At 44.3% G+C, this 26,524-nt stretch overlaps 1 long non-coding RNA gene across 1 annotated transcript; it reads right to left on the reverse strand.

Annotated features, from left to right (window-relative positions):
* Positions 1-1,853: 1,853 nt before the first annotated feature.
* Positions 1,854-26,200, reverse strand: LOC148403911 (uncharacterized). Its single transcript, XR_015858723.1, has 3 exons — positions 26,109-26,200; positions 19,356-19,547; positions 1,854-4,185 (listed from the first exon to the last, which is right to left on the reverse strand). It is a non-coding gene; the product is annotated as an uncharacterized LOC148403911 (long non-coding RNA).
* Between the last annotated feature and the right edge of the window lie 324 nt (positions 26,201-26,524).

Here is a 26,524-nt window from a genome sequence, read left to right on the forward strand (position 1 = left end):
CTACTATCGATTACAGAGACATTAGTCAGTGAAATTACGTTTAACCAAAAGAAAGTGAAACCGAAAAAAACTGTCACAGACCCAAAACTGAAACGCATGAAGCCTGAGTTTATTATTTCATTATAAGAAAATGTAATCAGGCGGGACTGATACATGCAACGGGACTGTAAGAATTCCACCTCGCGTAAGACGGGCTGTTGAAAAGTCCTGCGCAGACTCGAGTCCGGCCTGCGGTGACACGTGTGAAACATTTGCCGCCGGCCGCATTAAATAAAAGCGCTCGTCGAGACAGAGAAGGAGTTCATGAAAATGAGTAAGAATAAACTTCCTGTGGCAAGAATGTGGCTGCTACCCGTCACAGCTGGAATCTGCCTGGTGGCATACCAAGGGAATTGTAAATATTTAACATTTCATTTCCTTGCTGTAAGGTAGACCGGACGCAGAGTAGATTACAATAGGCTTCAAAAACAGAAGTAAGGTAACAAGGTATTAACTGACGTTCAAACATTTAGGTCCCATGACCACTAAACTAACAGTCTTGATATCAATTGTGAATCTTGCGGATGGCTAAACTCAAACCACAAAGAGCAAATGATAAACTGATTTGGTATGTCCTCTAAAGTGACTAAAACAAGGTACATACAAACCGATTTTTAAAATGTGGTGTGGGGAGGGGGTGACCAATAAACAAAATGTGAACCAAACCATGGGCTAAAAACCGATTTCCAGTTAAAGCTAAAATCTTTCTCTCGGGGTTTCCAAAATGTATGCAAATTAAGAAAAATCTTTTTTTAACCATCACTCTGTGTCTGATGTGATTTGATAAAGCATTTGGAAAAGTGAGTGTGCTTGACCTACAATCTCTCCTCTAACCCTTCTAAGGGAAACAATCAAGTCACAATAACGGAAGAGCCAGCGAGCTTCTTCGTTGCTGCTATTCCCAAGATCGTGTCAACCGGCTTGATCGTGATCAACACGGCGTCTATCAATTTATATATTTAATGAACCTTTATTTATCCAGGAAAGGAAATTGAAAACAGAATCTACTCAAGAGGCGACAGAGAGCCAAAGAAGGAACTTTTATCAATGGATCTTCCTCGTAGAATCTGCGGACCTGATAACTAACGTCAGCCGATGACATCATGACACCAGCTCTCTTGGACTCTTTCTTGCACGTTTTATTTTCCGCTTATTTTCAAGCACAATATATTAGCTGCTAGTGAACATGTTTGCAGACATACGTAACGAGTCTGTCAAGACATTATAGAAGCTCGTGATTGGCTTCAACGAAGATGACGGGCGCCTGCGGCTGCAAAATTCCTTTGGCACTTTGGTTGGTTTCTAAGACCTTTGACGATTTTTTACAGAGGAGGTTAGGGAATGATGCCTTGTTGAGTCAAGATGTCTATATGGCCCCCTTATACAATGCAAAACAGATTCACAGTATCACTCACTTGGGTGTTCTCAGTGTAAAAGAGTTCTAAAGACAACAGAGTAAAGAGCAGCTTCTCTTCACTTGCTGGGTCTCGAATTCCACCATGGTCACCAGGCGTACGTTCGCCTACTTTAGCGCTCGGGCCCTGCCTCGCCTTATGAAGAGCCTATTGTGCTGCAACCTAGTTTCCCAACAGATGATTCATAGTCTGTCAGGGCCACCATCTGAAGTGTACACAGCAGAGAAGGAGACGCTCAAATGACAGACTTGTTCACTTCGAGCAGACAAAAGGAAAGCTAAGAACCGGGCCCTTAGGCCACGGCAGTCAGACACTTGACAAGTTTTTTTTTTTTTTTTTTTTGAGGGGTGGGGGGGCGTTCTTATCAGGAGTTACAACGATACGACATTGATAAAAATGACGCTGGATTCAGAACTTGTGTTTGGCTTGAGGTGCTTTATTTACAATGTACTTGGACTTGTTCCATTGGTAGCTGTCAAATTCGGTTCTAGACCAGGAACACTGTGTACACTGTCTGAATTGATGACTGTGAGGGTAGGTTTATCTGAATCTGTATCTCATACGTTACTTGAACAATAATCTCTTTCAGAATTACGACTTTTTTTCTCAAGGGATCTGCAAATTATTTTTTTTGTACAAACCCAAATAATGTTACAAAAGTGCCGATGATTCATTACGTGTTGCTTATGGGGACAGGTGGAAATGTGGAAAATGATTCCAGAAAAATACCTCAAAGTCACTGGGGGTATCAGGGGGCAGCTGCGGACCCCTCTCTAGCTCCACCCACCTGTGATACAAAGCTAGTATTCTTTTGTATAAATGGCCATGGATGTGAATACATTAATTGCATCTTCAGCATTTAATTATTCTGTCATTATATGTTGCTGAATCACACATACCATTGTTGTCTTTATTTTCTTCCTTTAAAAGTGGGATGACCTTTAAATACTATATCAAATCAATGAAATGGACCTGTTCCTTTCACAATCCACTATGCTACCTTGCTCATATTGAATGCTTTGGCCCTTCATAGTCTGCCAGTGCGGAAATTGAACAGTCTTGGAAGCGAGAGAGGTAAGAGGAATGAACGGGTCTGGACTACCTCACAGATATCCCGGCAGACTGTTTAGTTGACTCACGGAATGACGCAGGCTCCGACATAGTTGTGCTTACTTCCTGGAAGTTGGGGTGCAGGTGGCTGCCTTGACACTCTACTACTGTACCGTTGTTAGGGCCATCGCACTCACGGAAACTTTGAAAGCACGCGCTGACTCCTCACTGACGTCGGAATCAAAACATCTGGATCCCAGCGTGCGCGTGTGTCACTACGACTTTCCAGTTTTCAGGCAGAGAATCTTTTACTGGAAAACATTATTTTGATGAGGAGAATCAAAGCGATGGTAATATTTATATTCCTGGTGAGTTGCGGCTTAAGGACGTTTTCTGGGAAATTTGCTAACATTTCATTGGCGTTTTTCCTTGGCGAACAATGTCGAGAGCAGTCGTTATTTTCCACATGAATGAATGCCGTTAATTTGTTAACTTAACATGAGAAGGTACTGCAGAAATACAGAGGACACAATCAGTTGTCCGTCGCAGGTTGATTTGCAAGATATTCTAATTCCATGACACTTTGCAAAAGAAAATGGAAAAAGCAAAGTGAATTGCTCAAACTGTCGCTCAAAGTGTCAACCCCAACACTTTCTGTACAATATGTTGTGTGCCCTCACTCGTCTAAACATGGCATTCTGATTAATATTATGTTTGTGAAAAAAGAGTTGAGCAGGAAAATTCACCTGTTTGTGGGGGTGGCCGTTTTGCCACTTGCTGTTGACTGAAAATAATGACATCATAGTTGCTCAGATCTCGGCTCACAAACACGGCTCATCACTTTTCTGAAGCTGAGCCGTGGTTGGTTGTTACCTGAGACCTGAGCAATTGTGATGTCATTAAAAGTGGCCGCTCCCTGAGGTGGATAAAAACAGGTGGAATTTGCCTGTCATTCATACTTTCAAGCCAACAATTCATTTTAGAAAATGGAGCTTGGGGGGGGTTGGCTTTGCGCTGGGATTCTTTTCCACACTTGTGCAAGTTTTACATTGGAGGCATCCTGTTTATGTGTCTGCGACTGCTCCGGAGGGGTAGGGGAGGGGAGGGGGGAATTGAAGGCCGCATCGCTGAGCTGCAGATCAACAGCTGGGAATGGACTCTCAATGGGATGAGACATGCCGTTCCTATTACAAATACCCGTAGAGCAACAGTGACATGTCCCCCCCACCTCTCCCTCCAACACCGTGCACAGTGCACTTAATGAATAGCACACTTAAGGCCGCAGGCTTCTTTTTCCCCTCTTTTTTTTTTTGTGTTGCCGGAACAGTGAGGTGGGGGGAGAAAATGGCCCCTTGTGATCTGGGAGGGCCATCTGAGATAATAAATCCATGACCCTGAGTTCCGGAGTGCTTTGGGCAAGGTCGGGGTGGCAAATTTCCCACTTCCACAATATCAGATGTTAACGTTAATTCCTCTTAGGCAATGTGTAATGGTGCAGGAATGTCTTCTCTCAGCGGCCTCGTCCAGGGCAGACGGAATCTCTTGAAAATGCGCGACAGCTGTGGAAGTTGGCCGGGCCCTGGATCGTAGATGCATTCAATGTAGGAGGGGGGGTCATCGGAGGATGTGAGGGGGAGCCATCATCAGCCAGTATTTTTCCGCTTTGGGGGAATTATCAGAGCTGTAACAGAGTTGGCGGACAGTGGCAATGGCTTTCAACTCAAAGATGCGTCAGAAGTGATGGGTGTCAGTAACGCCGGGCATCTGTGAACCCGGCGATACAAAACATACCTCAAACACAGGTCACGGCACGATACGTACCTTGATATGATTTCACACAGTTTTACACCATCTGATACGGTACAATAATGTATAGTATGGCCTTACTGCTCTTTAGTTTATGTTGAACACATCCATATACGCAACAAAATAGAAATGTCGCTTTAAAACATCCTGATATGAATGTATGAAAAAGAAAAAATTCTTCATTTAGGTGCCTCCTTCTCATGTAAGTCACTGGAAATGCTACGTCCCCTAGCGCCAGGGAGGTGTATTAATGGTCAGAACTAGAATAGCGACACTGTATCCTTCAAATTATATAAAACATAGCTTACCATTACACGCCATTGGTAAAAATGTAATAGTTGGGCATTTGGTGCTTTCAAGTGGGTTGAGTGAAAGTCTTTTGTCAGAATGTCACTTTGTATTGCATAAATGATTTCCCAGTTGTCGGACACTGTCCAGCTTCTCCACGGACAGCTGTGGCCGTCTGCACATTGACGCTTTGTGTTGGGGGAGGACATTCTTTTGTGGATTCTGCCTGATTGGCTGTCCCTTCTGTTTTTTTCAGACAGATGGAGACGTTAAAGCTAGAAAATAAAAGATCTATTTATTGTGACGGTTTGGTATTTTTTTTAAAAAAAGGAAATGAAGTGAGAGGCTCAATGATTCTGTCTTGATATGAAATCCAGGATATTTTGTCCCGTCATGAAGTATTGAAGTTTACATGCAACACTATTATCAAATAGTTACATTAATCGAGGTAAAACTGAAGTGAAAGCCTTACTGCGCCATAATTGCTGCAGATTTTTCCAATATTAAACGAGCCATTGTGTAAAAAAAAAAGTAAGAACACCATTTAAAATATGTCTCCGGCGTACTTTCCTCAAATTACTCAAAGAATCAAGAATTACACACACTTTTTCCTTTTTTTCGAACCTTGCTTAGGGTAAGTCAGTTTGGAGGGGGCGGTCCTGTTTTATGCAAATGAGCCAATGCTTACCTAACTCGTGTAAACTCAGGGCAGAGCTACTTGCTGACAATAATTAAAAAATGTATGTCCTTCGCTATTCCTTTCCAATCCATTTGAAGTCAAGTTTCCATAAAATGTGGAAAAGTGAAATGGGAATAGCAAACAGCAAATTCTCTACCAGCTAATAGTGCGGTCCGATTACTCGTATGTCAATGCAAGAAGCAGTTGTAACAGCTGCCCACTATGGCCTGCTGTCATGGTCAGTTCAAGAAGCAGAAAAAAGGAGGGGTGCAATAGGGAGGGGGGGGGCATCAGATAGTATCCCCCCCACCTCCTCCTACCCAAACCCAAAACGCCTTGGCCAGACAGAGGACTCTTTGTTACCCCCAACCGTCTTGTACAGCTTTCTCTATGCAATTGTGGCGGTAATTCCAGAGCTGTGCCCCATGAGTGTGCCCCCCGCCTCGCCAAAATCGTGCCCTGCAGTCTGAAAGTCCTTTCAGCCGTGGCTCCCACTGAGGTGGTACGATAGCATCATCTGTGAATGGAAAAGCTTACCAGCATGACCATAAAGCCGTTTCAGAGGAAATGTAATTCATTACTATGTGAAATTAACACATCATATGCCCCACTGGAGGAACATACCAATTTATTGCACTCACAAAAAAGATCAACACACGGATTGGGACAGCGTTTAAAGTCAGACCTTGCCAACAAAGTGGCAAGGGAGAGGGAAGTCTTGACTTCTCGGCTGTTGCCCCAAGCCCGCACAGACAGATGGATGTCAAGAAAGTAGGAGGTAAACCCTATTGGTGGAACGCGATGTGTTTTCAGAATGCCCTGCGTTACCTCCTTTCACACACAACCCCCCCCCTTATGCTTTCTCCTTCACATTGAGGATGCATTCTTGGCGCACCACACCCAAGATCGCCGTAACAAAAATTCCTGCACCAATGCCAAAACGGATCCGGTTGCCTGTAATCCTTTTTCAAGGAGCATCATCTGATCCAGGGATGGCGAGGGCTCGGATTGCGGCCGATGATGCAGATTGGCTTGGGAATGTGAGGGGTTCATCAGATGCCGAAAAGCCATCTGCCTAGCACAATATTTCAACGTACTTCATCTGATTAATCGAATATGGCCTCAAGGCTGGGTGCGATGGTCTCTAACTTCACATAAACAGTGGATATTACATTATAAGAATAGTTGCATTTTTAAAATTCACTTTCAAATCATTTCAAAATGGGAATTTGTTTTGATTCAAATGATTTTTTATTTTAAATTTCCAAAATATCAACCCGCCCTCTTACGGTTATTGTTTCTGTTTTGCATGTACTGTGGCATTCGACTGCGTTTCCACAAAAGTAAATCTGATGATCGAGGATGATGAGGGTCCTCTCTGCTCTGTAAGGAGTACCTGGACCCAAAAGGCTTGAGTACATTGAGTCATATAGAGAGCATTGAGCGGCCTCAGAGAACCCATTCAACCCCCTAGTGCTCAGATCAGAAAGCGCATGTCTGTTGTGGAGGCTCAAAACTGCTCTCATCTCATCTTGAACTTCTGGCCACGGACACTGGAATCCTGGAAATATATCCGATTACTGCTTACGGATCCTGATGAGCCGGAGCGCGTGTTCCAATTTTTGATTTAAAGCGAGTGCTGTCGGAGGAAGTCACTAATGAAAACTTGGCAGAGCTGTAAGCGCCTATTTATTGCCCTTGCCTGAGTGTTACATGAGCTTTTAATTTACAGCATTAAAACATGCTCGGACTGCATTACTATTTACCTTTCCATATCCAATAGCGGCCGGCCGGTTGCCATGGGGTTTGCAGCCATATCCAATCCCAGCCCCTTTGGCACACACTCTTATCTCTGTTTAAATATCCGGTTACTTCCCCCTCTGGTGCAGGCACACAGAGACATGTCATTAAGAGCAGTATCCCTCTCCAGCCCAGGCTTCCTTCCTGTACGCGTGGTGACGGATTGATTTTCTCCGCTAGGGCTCCACTGCAAGAAATATCCAACTCAACCGGTTATTTAATCCAGTGTTGAGTTTTGACATTTTTCTCCCCTCTGGCTGGGACAGAGACAAACACAGCCAGCAAAAAATATTTGGACTTTTCCTGCATTTTTGTTTCCTGAAAATGTCAGCACCCAAAAAATAACTAGATCGAGTTCATCGTGGTTTATTAGCTAATGAACAAAGCGGGGCTGGAAAGGCGGAATGAAGCAGGAAATTGCATCAAGATAAAGCTGGAAGTGGTGGTTTTAGTCCTTCACTGGTAATTAAAACCATTCGAGATGCACTAAAGCAAGTGTCATGCTCACCATATTTGGCTCTAGAATTTGCTTTTGGAAACGTAATGTCAAAGCCACCCCTGCTTTACCCAAGCTTCACTGAATTGGTGAGCTGCACCAAGTTCCTGGGGGTGCACATCAGTGAGGACCTCTCCTGGTCCGCAAACACCTCGTCACTGGCAAAGAAAGCTCAGCGCCGCCTGTACTTCCTGCGGAAGCTCAGGCGTGCATGTGCTCCTCAGGCAGTCCTGTCTACATTCTACCGTGGCACCATTGAGAGCGTCCTCACCAGTTGCATCGCTGTCTGGGGTGGTAACTGCACTGAACAGAACTTGAAGGCCCTGCAGCGCATAGTGAATACGGCTAGTAAGATTATTATTGATTACACGACACCTGAAAATTTGGGTGGAATTCCCTAGAACCTAGAATGCATGATAACATTTGAATGAAACGGTTTAATCTTTCCGTACTTTTTGAAGAACAAGCTGTTCTTGGTAGAATTTGCAGTAGACAACTTTTAGATTCATGTAGGTTATTGAATCTTAACTTGTGATATCATAATTTGGCAAAATGTATTCATTTATGCCTCACTTGGACACATTTTCAGAAATATGCAGGACAAGATTCATTTGGTTGTGAAATTTCACATGAGTCCAGGTTCCTATTTACCTTCATTAGCCAAATTTTGAATTCACATTTTGACAACATTCTGAGACATTTTTGGAATCAGTCAGCCAGTTAAAAAATGTTTTGATTGTGTAATTTCACACGTGACAGGCTGACAGGCACTCCAGAGACTCGACAATGTGGATACTGCCAAAGCAACCCATGTCAATATTAGACAGTATAATACTATCCCTTTAATATCTAGACATTGATGTAATCATGAGTCCTGTTGAATAAACAAAATCGGTACCTCCTTTACTTTTAGCCTAGCAGTAACTGTAAGATTTGGGTCAAAGGTTTGCGGTTGACCTGAAAATCAGTTGCAGTTCCAAACTCGAGGTGGGTATTTCTTACAGCAGGGCTTTGCGTGTTGTGGCTTGGCTTTGACTCTCCAGAGCAGCCCTTGGTGCCCACAGAGGTCAAATCTCCCCACTGCTTCTGAAAATAATCTATTGGGATAGTTAGTCCGTGTTCTTCAATTTCGGCAAGGACCGATATAGCCTTTCAATTTTTATTTATTTTTTTTGCGTCGCTACTTTCTGAGATTTTTGGTTATGCCCGCAAAAGCTTCCATGCTTTGAGACAAACCGCCTGCTCATGAATCTCAAAGTGAATACCTCATAAGAAGGCATTCATCTTGAGGTATAAAATTCTCTCTTTCAGCACCCCGGCTCTCCCACATGTTCCATTCCGATCGTGTTACACGGGGAAGAAGCGGGGGTCCAGAAGCTTTTTTGCACGTCTTTATCGTTAAAATGTTGGTCCATTGTACAGATGGCCCGGCGCTGAACTCTTTGGGAGCGTAAACAGTGGGGGGAACGGTTATGCAGCCCTTTCCTTCTCTTTCAGCTGCACTAATGATGTTGTGGCGGACCACAGCTGTTTCTTCATAGCAGGTGTGCAGCAGGAGCCGCGGTGGACCGACCGCGCTCGGCTCCGATTAGAGGAATGCCAAGAACAAGACGGAAGGCGAGGAGACGGAGCGCACAGCGAGGCAGGGAGATGCACGTCCACCGGCCGTGCGGCGGGATATACAATCCGATTGGGAATTTTCCCCGCAACACCTGGCCACCGACGTGACTAGGATATTGATGTGGGTCTGGCGCCAGAAACCCCACCGACGATTTATACGGGAACTCGTCAGAGTCCTTTCCGGAGACGAGGCAGAGAGCCACCACGTCCTATAAATACACACTGCTGATTCACAAGGAAAGAAAAGGCCAAAAGAGCTTTTCCTGTTTGGAATTCAACTGGGTGAGAAGAGGAAACAGGAACTACGCAAAGACTACTTGTGGCATGGACCGGAGAAGATCATATCGGAACTTGCTGCTTGGCTAATGTAAGGCCTTTGACGGTCTGACGATTCAAACTATCATTCCAGATTCTCTAGCAAGAAGCTGAATGAAAAGAAGTCAAAGCGTGATTCCTGATCATTGACTTTCAATATCAAGTCCAAGGAGAGCGGGAATTTAAAATCACAAGCAGCTAGCAGGGAAAGATAAACTGACTGCACTGCCCTGAGTGCTATGACCTTCCTCATCGTAAACGACTAATTTGCAACCTAAGACATAACCTAATCACATATTTTAATCGTCCGGCCGCTTTAAAACTTTTACCACTTTCCCGTAGATATCTGTATCTCGTAAAGCAGCAGCACAAATACATCTTCGGATTGCCGCATTGAAGAGGAAGTGAAGGCCGAGTCAGAGACCGCTGCTCTCCCTAGCCTCGCACCTCGAGCTAATATTAAAGAGGGGCGGTAAATATTAGCTTTTCTCTGCCGTGTTGACAGTGTGTGCTTTTCCACACACATGGAACAAAGGTCTGCCATTCTGCAAGCCCACCAGGCAACTGCAACGGGACCCCGGAGTGGCGCGAGCTGATCGTTGCTCAACGGTGGTGGCTTTTCATTGTGTGACTTATGATTACGCAGTTGAAAGGTCCCCTCAGACCGGATGTGTCATGATGACAATGGGGGCAGGAGGCCACGAGCGCTCTCTTGATGGAAATATTTTCACTGCTCAATGCTGTGAATCAATCTCTGCAACTGTGGGCTTTCAGACATTGTCTAGAACCTTACAGTGCAACCTGGAGTCTGACAAATTGGTGTAACTCCGCCCAAATATACAGGAATTCAAACATTTCCTTGGGTTGTTAGCTGGAATGCCGTTAGCATTGCCATAGCATGGAGGTGCAAACAAATTGGGGGCTGGCCAGTGTCCTGGATGAGACTGTATTCAACCTGAGTGGTTCCACTGTAGTCTTGTATATTCAGAAACCCGTCCCCCTTCTAGTCCAGCACATGCATTCTCACAAAATGCATTTGCCCATCAGCTGTTTTGCTTACCTACCTGAAACACTTTGGCTTGAAGCACTTTTTCCATCTCAAACCTGAAAGACACTTTACTTCTTTTTTAATTTCTCTTTAGCTAGACGCTCCAGGAATATGCAAGAGTGAGCATTCATTGCTCAGGTGTTAGCAAACAAACTGTCTCAGCATGCTTTTTGGCATTGACTGCCTGGAAGATCAGAAGTACTAAAATCAGACGCCTTAATCAGACTGGCATTGGCTCCCCCTTCCTAACCAAACCGCCTGCCTCGGTTCCCTCCCTCAACTTCCTCCCGACTTTCTTCTCTTCCCCAGTGCGGTTTGCCTTGGCTGACTGATAATAAGAGAGACAAAAATCCTCTTTTCTCCACGCCGAAATGAGTCACTTCCTTGCCAAGGCTTCGGTTGCTGGTGGGCCGCCAGGAGATACCCTGCTATTTATTGCCCCGTTTCCATCACCGCAAGTGGGGAGGTCTGGGAAGGAGAACTTTTAAGTGGAGGCTGAGCACGCAAAGACAACACGCATCCGTGCACATACAACCCCCCCCCAAAAAAACAAACAAATCGCCACTAAGAAAATCCAAGCTCGATCACGCACACAAACTGCTAGGCATGCTGTCAAGCATCCAGACAGGACCCGGAACATCGTCTCCAGGCTTGCTCTGTTTTCCGTGACATTCCACTGTGAAAATTTATGTCCTTTTCTTCAGCATTTTTGGAGAAAGAAAACAGACTTGCTTTTTTTTTCTGACACACAAACACAGGCTCTGTGTATGCAGGCACACACCGAGTCTCTCATGATAAAAACAGATATGGCCGAGGCTACGGCCCGACATCATTTCGAACACTGATGACGAGCACATACAGAGGTCCTCTTACATGACTTTTACAGATACGTACTGTAAAGCTGATGATTTCACACTGATATTGTTTTTACTGCCGACGGTCTCCGTAACCTGAATTTTAAACACATTTGAACGCAAGTCACTAACCTTTGCTAACCACTGTGAATGACATTATGATTAAGGTTCTCACATTTGGATCTTGTATTAGCATCTCAATTCTTAGTTTACGCAAAGCACTTCATTGGTGGTTTTTAGTGGGAAATAGCGACAAGGTCAGACTCTCTAGCCCCACCTGTTGGTTGGAGGCTGTAGCATCACCTGTTGCTTAGGCATGCAACTTTCAGCCTGTTGAACGGGAGATTTGAAAAGAACAAAACAGAAACCGGTCCAGGCGAGGTGATGGCATCTAAGCACACTACTTTTATTGGAGATTAATGTCGCAAATGCACGCCGTCAGCCATGCATTTAAGCCACAGAGTCAACTAGACGGGATCCTTGTGAATCCAAAACATTCCTTTCAACACAAGTTCAGGCACATTCCCTAATGGAGGGGTTTGCACTTTTATTCATGGGCTCTACTTTGGAATATGGCTGTTTTATGACGACCAGCCGACTTCTTGTTGAGCCCTTTCTCTCTCCTTTTTTTTTTTTTTCTGTTTTCCTTCTACCCCAGCACATTGTCCCTGCAGCACTGCTTTGGAATGCGACGGATTGTGATTTAAATGGCTTTTGAGAACTCCTAATCCACCAGAGGCACATAAATCACACAAAGGTAGCTCTGAAAGGCTCTGTGAATTCCAGAGAGCAAAGAGGAAGTCTTAAATCCCGTGTTTCACTTAAATGGCACCAAGGTGACTTATTAATGGGGTTATTTTTGACACGTGTCAATAGATGACCCTCGATCGATTCTTGATTGTCTAATACTTGAGGGCAAGTAACACAGAGGATTCAGTTTTGTACTAAAATAAAAAAAAAAAACAACACAAATTCTTTGCTTTTGTGTTTTTTCCTTGCCATGCTATTTATTTTGTCTCTTAACTGAGCAAATCCAAAGTATTGTATACACAAGGAGATGTGGTAGAGGAAGGGTGGAGGTTGTGGTGAGGTTAAACTCAAGGTATGAAATGTTTTCTCTTCCCAGCTATGGAAATCATCAGAGCCAATTTCCTCTCTTCACATGATAAGATCGCCCCAATGAAAACCGGACCTGGCAGAGGAGGGGGTTAATACATAAGCTGCATGTTTTTTTAACCGTGTCTTGAGGCCCACAATCACCCACCACTGAAAAGAGCCGAGCACGTCTCCGTGGTAACCAATGGGCAGCATTAGTGAAGGCCGAGAGACAATCAACCTGAACTTTATTGATACGTTGATGACATCAATGAAGCCTGTTTTGCTTGAATTCATTAAAGTTATGAGCAATCCATCAAATGGTGTCTCAATTTTTCTACATTTCCATCTTCATCATAGTCATCTCTTTGCATACCATCTGATTGCATAAAAAATAATAATATCCTGATGATGAGTCCATTAGACTTAACATGAACTTGTATAATGGTAATAGCACATATTTGTGATTTTAGCTCAACTTATTTACCCCAGGAGCTTTCCAAATCTCAAGTAGCAACATCCGGAAAGACCATCATCCTTGCTTTTGTAGGGGAAACTGAGCCAAAAGCTTGCTGCTTGGCCAGTCATGCAGGATCCGTTTGAATAATAGTGTGTACTTAAAATTCACAATTTTACGACCATGCTCTCCAGTCATGCTGTCCAACAAACTCCCAATCAATAATTGCCCAAAACGAAGTGTAGGCTAAGGAAGGAATATCTCTTAGACGCTCTCCGTGTTGCAGGCCAAACTGCCGTCATTCTCAAGGTCTGCAGTGCAGAGCTAGTTAATGTTTACCCAGAAAATATGTAATTGCAGACTTCCCGCTAATAAACTGTTCCAGACCAAAATCCTCCTGTAACATTATTATTATCATAAGCCTTGCGGGATTCGGGCTGTCGATCTCAGCCTCGCTTGCACACGCTGGCATCTTGAAATAGACAGATGACACAACCAAACTTAAAAATAATAATAAATAAAACAAGTCCGCCGGGTATGAGATGAAGTCACCAACCACGACCCACATAAGAGTTAGCAGCTTCGGCTGCAACTTTGGCACTTAAGTTCAAAACATTCTGTGCGCTTGCTCTTGTAATATTACCAAAGAGATGAGAATGTTTTTCTCCATTTCAGTGGCAGAGAAACCACAAAGTGTGCCTTGATGATCAGTCTTGTCTTCAATGGCAAGTAGCTTGTTTGTTTTTAGTCGAATGCAGTGGCAAAAAAATGAGTCGGGATGAGCCTATTTTTGAATAAAGACCACAACAGTTTGGACAGCCGGTCAAACTCCAAAGGTATATCTTTAAGAGCTTAAGAGCTAGCTTATTTGTTCAATTAAGTTTGACAACATCCCCAAAGGTGCAAAGTAGGCATACGTTGTGTCTTCCATGTTCATGTCGTAAAAAGCGTTGCCACGTCAACAGCTCTGGTTCCGCCCCATCGTCTCGGAGACACAAGTGTCCCCCAGATGTCCGATTACAGAGTCAAGGACTGTACAGACTGAAGAGGTAAATTTTGAGATCCAATTTGAAGAGCGTTTAAATGCCTCCAGAAGTGCTTTGGATCTATCTCACGAATGACACAAAGAAAAGTAGTTTGTGAACAACATTTTCAAACAAATCTTGGTTTGCCAACCGTCAAGAGCATCCATGCAAAATGCTTGTTTGCTCATACACTGGTTTTTGCTCCCATTTTATATTCACTAAAAAAAAATGGAAAACTTCTCTTATGTTCGCAAAAGACCAGTTTTCAAAAAATCTGCCCGAGTCTATATGAGTGAGCGCTTCTTGTTTGCCGGATTAAGCCAGTCGATCACAAGTGTGGCCTATCAAAATTCTGACGAGTCAGAAGGATTAAGATGCCACTCATACATGTGCAGTTTAATCTCACACCCAATATTCCATTTAGAATTGGTGCAAAAAGGGATGAGATGGGATCAGCACAGGGACTAAGAAGATGGACAAGCACACGAGCAGCGCTTAAAACACGGCGCCAAAGTCAAAGTCAGTCAGTGGAACATGGGGGAAGAAGGGAGGACCAGAGGGAGGGGGAGTTTTTCCTCCACTCTTTCTGTGGGAAAAAAAAAGTAGAGATCAGGACATGCTGGCATCCAAAACACAAAAGTGGCGGTGGCGGGGTGCGTTTCTTTCTTCTCTCCCCTTCCTGACTGCACGCTGCCTCTCTACGCTCAGCTCCACCCCTGGTCAAGGAGTGTGTGTGTGTGTGTGTGTGTGTGTGCGTGTGCGTGCGTGTGCGTGCGTATAAAAAGGAACTCTTATTGAGGCGCAATAAAGTAGGACTCGATTGTATTGTCTCCTCTCCCGCATGGAGCAGGGCTCCATCCCCCTGCATCTCCCGCCTCCTTTCTCCAAGGACAAAGAATGTCCTGAATGCCTGGCGTCTCCTGCAGTGTCAAATAACTGGAGGATAGGTGGAGTGAGGGGGCGAGGGCCCGAGGAGGGAACGATGGAGAGTCACATGTTGTGGTAGGACTTTTCGATTCAGTCCAATAAATCAGAAATCTTGCACATGGACTCACCAGGCAATTTTCACAGACACTACCTTTTATTTGTGACTCTTCCAGTCTCGCTGTAGAAACCTGATGATGTGACACTCGGAGGGCACTTGTCTCTGAGAGCATGATCAATTATTGATCTACCTGATCAATTGTTAGGTGTCATTTTGGTTTCATGATGTTAAAATGCAAACAGGAAGGTGAAGGAGATCTATTTATGGGTCTGTTGTGACTATTTCCATCTAGCATCTTGATAGAGAATAGTTAAAAAACTTTGAACAGTCAGTTAAGGGTCAGCATCATCATGCATAATGTTTAATTTTTTGCATGAATACATTTTCTTTCCATTGAGCACACTCTATTTTGGTACAATGGTAAACAGCTTGGTAGACATGCCTCTGAAGAGCTGTCAGAGCAAGACTGCTTTGCACGTTTCAATGCACTGCTGTCGAGTAAGCAAACCAGCAAAACAATGCTTATCTAATCATTTTCAATTATAAACAAAACGGTGATGTTCCCCCTTCAGTCACAATTACAGTTTTGTTTGATGTTAAAAAATTCTCTTGGAGCTTAATGTAATTGAATGGACAATATTATTGAATTCAATCCACAACTTCGGGAGGATTTCTGTTTGATACAACAAAGTCCATTTGCCACGGGACTGACCGACTAATCCTTTTAAACGTTAGAAGAATTACAGAAATTGTAATGATTAATGACTTCTCATTGGAGTTATTCCCTTCCCAGTTTTCTGGAGAGGCCTCAATTTTCCACTGACCAAATACAAGCATGGTTTTAAACATAATGCTCAATTTGGTAGTTCTCTACGTTCTTCATCATGAAACTGTAGCACTATCAAAGAGTCAGTATGACGGGTGAATGCGTTAACATCAGCACTGAGAATGGCGAAACGTCACGACCGACCGCACTGAATCATCGTGGAGTGTCTACAGAAGAACACCATCCATCAAAGTGACGTTCCAGCCTCCCTCTCTTACAAAGGTATAAGGGAAAAAAGCCTTCCCAGGCTGAATGACTTTACTTGTCATCCACGGACCACCGCTTAGGAATCCTTCTGTCAAGAATTTGCTTTGCATCTACGCACAAAGTTTGCTGCTAATTTTCTCCTCCATGATGATCAAAGATGGTCCAAATATCTTGTCATCTATAGGAAACAAGATGTAATGCTTCAACATACACCTTGACGCAATTGCGACTTTCCTAATCACCATCTCGCGGAATCTCAGAATGTTACAGAAAGTGTACAAAAACATAGTGGCACCTTGAGATACAAGTTGAATTTGTTCCGTGACTACACAAATCTTGAAATAAATGAAAATTCCATTCACCCAGCCAATAACCCCCTGCCAAAAAAAATGAAGTAGTGAGCATTTTAATGAAGAAAAATAGCACTCAAGGAAATTGTACCTTATAATGAAATCTATACCATAATGACATTGTTAAATAAAATTTTAAATAACTGATCAACTGTCTTTTGTCTGTCTCCATATACTGCTACACCATTTTTGTTCAATCTTAGCATTCGTCCAGCAAAAGCTATGATATTACGTATTTGCTACGAAAAATGACTTAGAGCATCTGGCCCGCAAACCTTGAGTTTGACAATTTTGAACGTTGAGGGCAAGGCTGTCAAGATACGCATCAGAGGGGAAAGTGCCGTAACTATGCAACAGCGTGACTCTGCAGTGGTTCTGTTCCAGTGGCTTTCATCTCACAATCCAAAAAAAAAAAAAAAACACTGACTGCGGCTGATATTTAGGGGAGGGAATGTGTCACGACAACGTTCTGCATGGTGGATGAAGTTGTTTTTCTGCCAGCTTGATTTCACTGACAAAAAAAATAACATGAGATGATTTCATCAGCCTATCATCATCCAAACCATAGTAAACAGCCACACATGACGGACACATGGTGTTTCCATTGAGAAATAATAGGCCTGCAATTTTTTTTTGTCTCCCGCTCTGACTGACATCAGAGACGACCCACAAGGAGGAAAAGGAAAAAGCGGAGTGCCAGAAATGAAAGAAATAGCATTCCCGCTCGGCTTTTACGAGGTTCAGACCCATTTTCCTGTCAGACTGGACTTGTTAAAAAGCAAAAGTAGAATCCCATTTTGCCCCGTGCTCCTATCAAAAACATCAACTTGTTGTAGTAAATAGAATGACTGAACTCCTTTTCAGATGCAAATGTAGAAGTTCCTATGTCAAAAGTATGTGTGTGTGTTTGGGCTTAAAATGGGGCTTAAAAATTACAGATACACACTGCTGGTTTGATGCAATCTGCATTTTGTTGCCTTGTGCTTGTTATGTGTAAAGTTAATTCTAAACTAATTGGGGACATAATAAAAGTGAAGTTAAAGTTAATCTAACCAAATATTACTGTACATGTTTGTTATGTAATGATGGTTTCACTGCCTGTTTGAAAAAAACAGAACCTCTTAGAATTTTGCGCACAACAAATTGCTATACAAAAGCCTCTGTAAACAACAACATTCCCTGGGGTTTGTCCATTTTTTTAGCTTAAGTGGCTCTTGGACACAGGGCCGGGTTATTTGCGGCAGGCCTGGTCTGGCACGTCAGTCACAGTCTGCAAGCGGAGCACAGTAGCACCTTTTCCGTGTTGCCCGGCTGCCTGTCAGCGAGCGACATTAAGCCATTACGCCGGCGTGCGAGCCGCCCTCGTGACCGCCCCACGCCGACACGCATCCGCCTTGGGACGCATACCGTAATTACACACGCACACATACTCATCTCCCCTGGCAACTCCAATCACGGCGGCCAAAGAACTCGGCCTAATTCGTTGCGTTTGTTAGAGGGAAGAGGGCTGCCTTTAATGACACCAATTGCGCTGACCTAAACGCTGTAATAGGACCTCTCAGTACACCGGCGAGGAAATGGCTGCAATTGAGGCTCTTCCACTTCCTAGCAACCCAAGCCCCAGCCTGCAATTTGAAAGGAAGGGGGGAGTGGGGGATGCCTCACATTACCTGCGCCCCGCAGCTTGAAACGCGGCCTAACGAAGGCGAAATTGTACGAATTAAGCCGAGGCAACAAACAGAAAAGTGGAAGCATGTGTGCCAAATGGGCTCGCTCGTTAATTCAGTGGCTGTCTCTTAACGGCCAGATTACAGCAGACCGGAATTTGCCGGGCCGTGCAATCAGGAAAGACCAGAGGGGAAACAAACACAGGCTGCTTGTTTGGTTCCGAGGAGGGAACGCAGGGGCTGCGGGGTGAGATGGGGGGGGAGCGTTTGAGGTGAGTCCAATATTTAACACCAAACCGCGAGGGTTGTTTTGCAAGCAAGACTGACCTCGGGCAGATAATATTAGAAAATACTTTTAATGATGTGTTATACGCTGCTGGGCTGCCAGATGGGAAAGGGCGGTGGGGTGGGGGTTGCACACCACAGTGGCCAACATGGGCAATGAAATAAATTTCATGCAAGGATGTTTCAAAAACGGTCAAAAGCCTTCAGGGTTTGATACAGACAAACAAGGCAGCTCCTTTCATGGCAAGTTCCATATAAACAACACCAACTCGGAATCGGGGATGGAATCGACTTTGTGACGTGGCATCGGAGCTGTAAAAATAGGAAGGACGAGCCGTGTGAAGGAACCATAACCCCGGGACCAGGATGTGAAGTTAAACATCTAACATTCTTCAAAAACAACTGACATGTCAACTGGTAGCATTTTCAAACACAACGAAATATGCACACTTCAATAAAACAACAAAAACAAAAAGTAGATTTTTTGTTTTTTAGTACAGGTGTCAAACCGGGGGGACCATGAGCCTGATCTGGCCCTCTGGATCATTTATGTGGTTTTCCTTGTATTCTCTTCAAAATGAACCACAAAAATGAAAACAAAATGCCAAACAGTGAATCTAAACACAGCGGCCTTGTGCGCTAACCACACGCTTAGTCTCAAGAAAGACAGCGCAGCTCAGTCAACCGACAACAGACTGGTAAACATTTCCGTGTTTTGTTATAATTTCCCAATCATCACCGTCCCGCTGATAGGTAACGCTGCCTAGGATTCAACAAGTTGGACGCCCTGCTTTACAGTGACTTGTTTGCCCTCGTCCCTCCTTTGAAAGGCGACAGACATGTTGCTGCCCATCTGTACACACTAAATCCAGCAATGAAAGCTAAAGCGGGCCCGGCAGCTGCATGCACGACCCCCACCGCACACGGCATTACCTCAACCCCGTTCGACAAAACACAGGTTGCTCCCATTATGAAGCCAGGCGGCCCGCGCGCTGCAATTGGTTGGCCCGGAATAAAAGCACAAGCTCGGCGTGAATTAAAAGCCTACCTTTAGGATGAGGTAGGGGATGCAGGCGCGCCAGTTGCTCAGGAGATAATGTTATCTGGATGCTCTTCAGTCGGCCGCGACCGCTCCACAGCACCGCGGGGCCAAATCAGCGTTCCGCCGGTAGACTGGTGAGCAGCTGGAGACCAGGAAGGTTCTTCTTTAGCCCTATCTTCCCTAAAAATGTCTTCAAACCTGCAGGGAAAGTACATTCTTGGTTTTAATGGTCATAAATAATAAGTAAGGCTAGGGCAGGGCCAAGTCATAAAATAGTATTATTGATTAATACCGTCTCAGAAATATTATAATTTGGTATTTTCTAACTACATTTCTGAAAAATACATATTATTGTTGCCTGACTTTTCTGATGCTCTCTCATCACTCAAAAATGTGACAAATTAGTTCTCGATTAGAAATTGTTTCCCATATGCCATGTGGAAGGCATTTCCAAACACATAGTGCTCATTCGTACGTTGCAAAAGCAGTGGTTTAGCCACATGTTGGAAATGTTTGACCCAAAATAGTAGTCGGTACTCAAAAGTCTATATACCCATGTTCAAATGCATGTCTTTTTGTGAGATCAAAAACTTGCCCCACTATTAATTTAACCTAGAAATTTTTCAAGATTAACTAAAAATAACAACTAATCAAACAACCAAACAATATTGTGATTGCACAAGTGTTCATTCATTCATTTTTTTAAATTTGTCCTTCAATTTAAGCACAGATTGGGAGTACTTCTATCCCCTGTGGTATTTTGGAAGTGGGCAGCGAGGCCTGCAAAGTTGGTCCCAGTGAGGCGAAGGAGCCCGTCGGCCACTTTGAGCCGCTTCAAGTCCCGTCACATAAACAATGGCACTTCACGGGGAGAGGCTCGTCTTCCTTCCTGCCTGGCTTCCTGTCCATCGTTCTGCCTGACTTGGCAAACTCAATGCTGAACCCCCCCCACACACACACCCGTCCCTCCCTCACCCATTCAGACCTCCCTTCCTCGTGAATCCAGCAGAGGAGAGGAAGGAAAAGAGGCGACGACAAAGGAGAAATGATAAATGACGACTAAGCGACACGATTCTTGTGTGGAAGCTCAACGCGGTGACTCAACAAGTTGGGCCCTTTGATATGTAGATGGCGGCGGTGAAGGTGACGGAAGGAGTTAAAGGTTGTGAATGTACTGACTAGCACCTACAGTGCACTAAACTTTTAAACCCGCCCACGACCTCCAGTCCTTTCTCATGCGAGCAGATTGATGATAACCAGTGCACTTCCTCCTCGGGGAGCACGACCTCAGCTTGAAGAATGACTGACCGTTGATTAGCCCAAGTCATTACCATTCAAGGCTAGCTCCCATTATGTGGCGGCACAATGATTGAATGTTAAATTAGTATGTCAGCAAAAGGTGGCCATTTACACATAAAGGATAAGAAGATTAAGATGCAGGTTTGAGGAAGACTGATCTGAGCCAATGCCATTCATTTTAAAGTCGTTGTAAAGTTGTGCTTCCAATGCGTAGTTCATATATTGATCCTGCCTACGCCTGATTTGAAAAACGGATAACTTAGAGTTATGCAGATGATGTTTAAACAAATGACCAGCATGGATTAAATGTCAACATTCTGTCCCACCTTTGCAAAGTCAAATTCAAGCATGCAGGTCATTCCATGACCTGTGATTCAAACTTATAGTGGGACTGTAAACTCTCACTCTGGGCAGACTTCCTGAGGAATACAACCCACATTTTATGAGTTTATGGGCCTAATTGGGTCAACAAAAGAGCAATCTCACCTGATCAGATGACTTAACAATTTTACACTTATCTCTGACCTGAATGGGGGGGGGGCATCAGGTAGTCGAGAGAATACCTGACATCAAATGACATCTATTTCGGAGATACAAGGTTTTTTTATGCAAAGAGACAGAGGGGATTTTCTTTTTTACTGCAGGTGACCAAGCGACCTTGAACGAGAGTTCTTTTAAAGTTGCACCTGTACAGCGCAGGAGCAGGAAGTCTGGAAGCTTGATGTGGGCGCTATGTGTACTCTAGGCCCTCAGGAAAGAAAAGAATTAAGGGGGACCCTTTGTTGTCTACTGTCGCTACACTTAATATATATTTTAAGGGCTTTAATACAAGAAAGCCTCTCTCTCTCTCTGTCTCTGTCTCTCTCTTTCTCCCCCCCCCCCCCTCTCTCCCCCTCCCTCCCCCCTTGGCGCAACATGTCTGATGTTCCTGTAAAGGCCAATTGAGCGTTTGATTGTGGCCAAACACGGACACGGTTATGAGCATGCGTCTCGGCCTCGTCGTAAAGACGAGGTGCTGGCGGACAGCTGGTTTCATTTTTTCTTCTTTTCTTTTTGGCACGCTCGCACTTTCCTTTGTTTGAACAGAGTGTTCCCTTTTTTGATGCATCCTGAGTAATGGTGTGATATTCAACGGGCGGCCGCACACTTCCCTTTCAACTCCTCCGCAGCTGGCTGCATGAAACACATGCGGACCCCCCAAAAAAGCTACAAGCGACAGCAATAGGTCTATTATTCTTATCAGCTCTTGGGTCTGTCTTATTTAATACTGGCATAGATAAACATCGCTAGAAATGTAGCCAGCAACACTTTGAGTCAGGGTAAAACTACATTTGACCCCACGCTTGTTGAAAGGGTTTGAAATCAATGTTTCCTGAAGGTTTTTTCCATATACAATTCAATTCAATTCAAAAATGAATTGAAGAATATCGCAGCACACCACCAAACGAAAATGTCACAAAGTTAAATGGTGAGGATCGCATCTTAATTTATGTACCGAGTATGAATTGTGCGTTGAATTCAAAGCAATTATTCTGTTGCATCAATGGCAATGGGTAAGTAGACCGGTTAATTGTACTTTCTGACATCTAACGGGAAAGCATTTCCTTGTTTTGCCTGTAACTGTTTGACGCTGGCATAAATAGGTGAAGAATTGAACTAAATCATTTGAAAGTGGATTTTTTTTTTCCCGCAACACATCTGCTCATCTCTCACGACACCCACATGACCCCCGTTGTTCCTATGTGCTCTTCCGCTTAGCTGTCCCTGCTAAAGCACCCCTCCAATGGACAAAAGACACCCACAGGTTCAAAGGACTCTAATAACAAATGAAAAGGTGAGTGGGGGGGGTAGGAATGGGATGAAGCTCCAGTGATCAAATCCTGTAATTCCTTGACACATTTCTAGAAGCCCGTGCTTGAGCGTAAGTCTAAAATCAACAACAGATAAGCCCCTCTGTGTCCCTTCTCTTTGATCCGGAGGGGCGTGGAGGTGCTATGGTGGTGGTAGGGGGACTCCTCAGATTCCTGTTCTGGACCCCCCACTCCTGCTTTGGATGTGGAGACCCTGGAGGGAGTTCTGAGGGGTGCAAAGTCACCCAGCACATTATGGGGCTTTGGAGGTCGAATAAGAGATGGTAACGGAGGCAGATTCGACTTCAGACGAGGAGAAAAGTAAACATCTCTACACATGGATAAAATGTAGAGAAATGCTGATGGGAGTATGAAACTTGAAACTTTCCGTTAACCTTCAGGCAATTTTCTGTGATACCAGAACCACGGTGTGAAACTACCATTGTCCAGCATGTGTATCAGGTCTGCACAAATGACACCAAAAGTTATTTCCCTCCCTTTTTCTGATGACAGTTTACTTGGTAGATTTTGGTAAAAACTTTCCAACGCGAGTCTTCTCCTTTACAGACAGGTGAATAAAACTGCTTTGCGACCCATTTTTGGCATCGATACACAGTGTGTAAACCGCTGTCTTGGATGCTACGTCTGTAGCAGAGTAACAGAAGCCCAAGTGACATGAGGTCACCTCCTTTATGCAGGTAATCAGAGTAGCCATTTTAACCCTATTTACACACAACTTAACCTCTCACAACAACAACTCACTCCCAATGTGAAACAGGACACAGTTTTTGTTGTTGTTGTGGCTTTCGAGCCAATGACACAAAACTAGCACCCCCAACTTAAAAAACTGTTTACGTAGCATGTCAGGGCACGAACATTGTGTATGGACTTGTTTGGTAGGAGCACTTGTAAATTACTTATTATTTATCACTTATAAATAATAAATTATCACTTATAAATTAAGTTCCTGGGGGTGCACATCAGTGAGGACCTCTCCTGGTCAGCAAACACCTCGTCACTGGCAAAGAAAGCTCAGCGCCGCCTGTACTTCCTGCGGAAGCTCAGGCGTGCATGTGCTCCTCAGGCAGTCCTGTCTACGTTCTACCATGGCACCATTGAGAGCGTCCTCACCAGTTGCATCGCTGTCTGGGGTGGTAACTGCACTGAACAGAACTTGAAGGCCCTGCAGCGCATAGTGAATACGGCTAGTAAGATTATTGGTGCTTCGCTCCCCTCCCTGAAGGATATTTACACCTCCCATCTCGCCCGCAAGGCAACCTCGAGATGCCAGAGATGTGAGTCACCCGGCTCACTCTTTGTTTGACCTTCTGTCCTCTGGGAAGAGGTACAGGAGCCTGCGCTCCCGCACCACCAGACTCGCCAACAGCTTCTTTCTCCAGGCTGTTAGGGCCCTGAACTCGCTACCCCCTTCTGCGTAGCGTGCGGCGCTGTTGCGCTATTTTCGGGAATGTCTGCTGTACGCGCACTTGCTCCTTTTTTTTCTGCTCCTCTTATTTATTTATTTATTGTTGTGTTATTTATTCATTATTTATTCGGCACGCTTTTGTTGTACTTGTTTACTTGTTTGTCTGTTGTGAGCCATGTCTTGTCACCGTGGGATAGGGGGGAACGAAATTTCGGTTTCTTTGTGTGTCTTTGGCATGTGGAGAAATTGACAATAAAGCTTACTTTGACTCTGACTTTGACTTTGACTAAATCCACTTATAAATCCAGAGCGTTTTCTTCAACGAAGCAATAACTTGTTCTGATTTTTCGTAGCATCAGCATAATCTTGCAAAAGTAATGTGAAATTATGCAAAATTCATTCGACAGTTTTCTTTTATGGACTGAATTGAGACAATATAGATGCAACAGGCCACACCAAATTAAAGTTATAGAGCTGTGAGGGGAAGAGAAGGGTAGACACTGAAGTTGAGCTAACAGATAATGCTAGCATGTTAGCCAAGTGTGAGCCAGGTTTTGGTTCTAAACGAATCAAAAATATCCTTGCTCTTATAGTTAGTTAGCAGTAGAGGGCAGTTAGTATTGGTCTTTTAAAACAAAACTTCAAAGAAAAGTTTTTTTGTGTGTTTTCAAACGTGTTTGCAAACATTTTGTGTGGACAAGGTACAACACCTCAGGTTTTATACATTATCCTCAGAAAATGGGTTGTCCTAAAACAAAACAAAACTCGACTCAACTTTATTTATATCGATCGGTGTGTTTTTGAGATATTTTCATTCAATAAACAACAAAAATATTTCACAGAATGCAAAGACATGGCAGTGCCTTGTCGTGTATTTGTGAAAAACCTGATTAAAATCACGTGTCCTAAAATAAAACAAAAAAAGTCATCAAGATGGTGAGAGGTTGAAGGATGAGGAAAAAGAAAGTCCCTCATGATGCCCCACCACCCACAAGCCACCACACCCTCCAACCCAACACCATCCCAAGCAAGAAGAGCCGGACAAAACTAAAGCCCCCCATTGTTGTCCCCTCATACAGGATCACCAGGCAGTGAGAGAGGGACGTAAGGGGGTTGGAGAAAAGATTGGGCCGGTGGTGTAGGGGCGACAGGGGCTGGGGGATGTATGGATGAGTGTGGAGGTAGGGAGGGGTCTGGAGGGGGGGGGGGTCACCCGGCCCGCTCAAACAAATCGTGTGATAGGACTTGGCCCTATCTAATCAAGGGCAGGAGGTCACTTCCGAACAACTGGGCAATAAAAGATTATTTCCAGCCACATAACAGAGGAGGCATTGGAGAGGGGGTGTGTTGGGGGGGATGCTTGGCGGGATGCAAGGAAAGGGGAATGGGATGGGGGGGAGGTGGCAAGAGGGTAGGGGGTCTGTCTGTGAGGGGAGGAAGTGAATTGAAAAAAGCCAGCAGACGGGAACCGTCTGTCTGGATGCAAAGTCTAATCCCCACTAAAAAAAAAAAAACAGAGGAAGGGAGCAAAAGCGGGTGGTTGGGGGGGGGGGGGCTATGCAGTTTAGGAATTATTCTTTTTCCTGAATGGATCCAAGCAAGACATCATACCGTTTTGTTTTTAAGCCCGCCACATACCAAAAGAAAAAACGGAACAAAAGTGGTTTGTAAGGGCCTGGAATGCTTCGCGTTACCAACAAGGAGCAGCTAGCTCGCCGTGCATGAGCAAGCATTTTGGACTAGCCAATCACAGATTAATTGAGGTGAGGCCACATGCTACAAAGTAAATCACAATAAGGTCACAAAATCATGAAAACTCTGAATAATCAGAAATATCCTTGTTCTTGTCGTGAGTAACTGAGTCATGTGCTAATCTTGGGCGGTGTGGCTCAGTCGTAGTGACCGTCTCCCAAACTAAAGATCGGAGTGTTGATCTCCATCCATTGTGATCATGTTGAAGCGTCCTTGAGCAAGACATTGAACCCAATTGCTGCTGATGGCATGTCATCAGTAGGTATATGAAGAAGCAGTGTGAAGAGCTTTGAGTACCAAAGGTAGTTAGTTCCACTTTCCAACCAACCCCCCCAACCCCATCTATCCATCCGCCCCCCCGCCCGCCCCTCCGTCCATCCATCCATCCATCCCTTTGAAACCTGCTGTGATCCCATTTTGATAGATCCTCACCTTGTGATTTTCCAGACCTTGATGAACAGGAGAAACTGATGAGGTACATTGATCATCCTTGCCCAAATAAGGGCAACCAAAGTAACAGGAAGGGGGCTGGGCCAACACATTGGAGAGCTTTATGTTTTGACACCCAAAACAGAATAGTGGTGAAGTGCTAAGGAGGCGGCGTGTGCAGCGGTTGGTGGTGTTTGTGGTGTGTACCCGGGAGCCTCAATGAAACACTTCCGTCATGAATAACCCTCAACACCTGCTAAAACATCGGCCTGCCCTTTATGGCTCCCGAGGAGAAAAGATGGCTCTAGGTGACAATCCAAACAGGAAGCAGTCGCAGTTTATAATTGTAAACCTCCAGTGAGATTCAGTTGGAATTAGCATTAAATGTAGTATCCTTTAACTTGATCCACATTTGAACA

The sequence above is a fragment of the Syngnathus floridae genome, chromosome 1, assembly GCF_059516105.1.
Source record: "Syngnathus floridae isolate MCC-2025c chromosome 1, RoL_Sflo_1.0, whole genome shotgun sequence".
Taxonomy (NCBI): Eukaryota; Metazoa; Chordata; class Actinopteri; order Syngnathiformes; family Syngnathidae; genus Syngnathus; species Syngnathus floridae.